Source organism: Eimeria mitis, genomic scaffold (assembly GCF_000499745.2).
Source record: "Eimeria mitis Houghton genomic scaffold, Emh_scaff1340, whole genome shotgun sequence".
Taxonomy (NCBI): Eukaryota; Apicomplexa; class Conoidasida; order Eucoccidiorida; family Eimeriidae; genus Eimeria; species Eimeria mitis.
Window position 1 is genome coordinate 2567 of NW_013568836.1, and position 858 is coordinate 3424.

Here is an 858-nt window from a genome sequence, read left to right on the forward strand (position 1 = left end):
TAGCAGCAGCAGCAGCAGCAGCAGCAGCAGCAGAAGCAGCAGCACAGCAGCAGCAGAAGCAGCAGCAGAAGCGGCAGCAGCAGCAGCAGCAGCAGAAGCAGCAGCAGCAGCAACAGCAACAGCAGCAGCAGAAGCAGCAGCAACAGAAGCAGCAGCAGCAGAAGCAGAAGCAGCAGCAGCAGAGATAAACACAAAGAAATGATAGAGTAGAAAACAACAAAAGGAAAAAGAAAGAAACAAAAAAATAATAATTTTAGTTTAAGGGTTTAGGGTTTACACCGAGCAGAGAGGGTTTGTGTATTATCTATTTCTCCTTAGGGTTTAGGGTTTAATGTTTTAGGGTTTAGGGTTTAGGGTTTATACCGAGCTGAGAGTGTTTGTGTATTATCTATTTCTCTTTAGGGTTTAATGTTTTAGGGTTTAGGGTTTAGGGTTTATACCTAGCTGAGAGGGTTTGTGTTTGGTCTACTTGCTTGTGTTTGTGGTTTAGGGTTTAGGGTTTAGGGTTTATACCGAGCAGAGAGGGTTTGTGTGTTACCTATTTGTTTGTGTTTGTGGTTTAGGGTTTAGGGTTTATTAGGGTTTAGGGTTTAGGGTTTATTAGGGTTTAGGGTTTATACCTAGCTGAGAGTGTTCATGTATTATCTATTTCTCTTTAGGATTTAGGGTTTAATGTTTTAGGGTTTAGGGTTTAGGGTTTAGGGTTTATACCGAGCCGAGAGGGTTCATGTATTATCTATTTCTCTGCTTTTAGGGTTTAGGGTTTAGGGTTTAGGGTTTATTAGGGTTTAGGGTTTAGGGTTTATACCTAGCTGAGAGGGTTTGTGTTTGGTCTGTAAGGATAGCAGCAAGAGCGGG

At 42.2% G+C, this 858-nt stretch overlaps 1 protein-coding gene across 1 annotated transcript in view; it reads right to left on the reverse strand.

The window, feature by feature from the left end:
* The window catches only part of EMH_0034960 (PBS lyase HEAT-like repeat domain-containing protein, putative), a gene marked incomplete at both ends in the record, with an annotated part of 2335 nt that overhangs the window by 963 nt on the left and 514 nt on the right, over nucleotides 1–858 (reverse strand). The window lies entirely within an intron of this gene.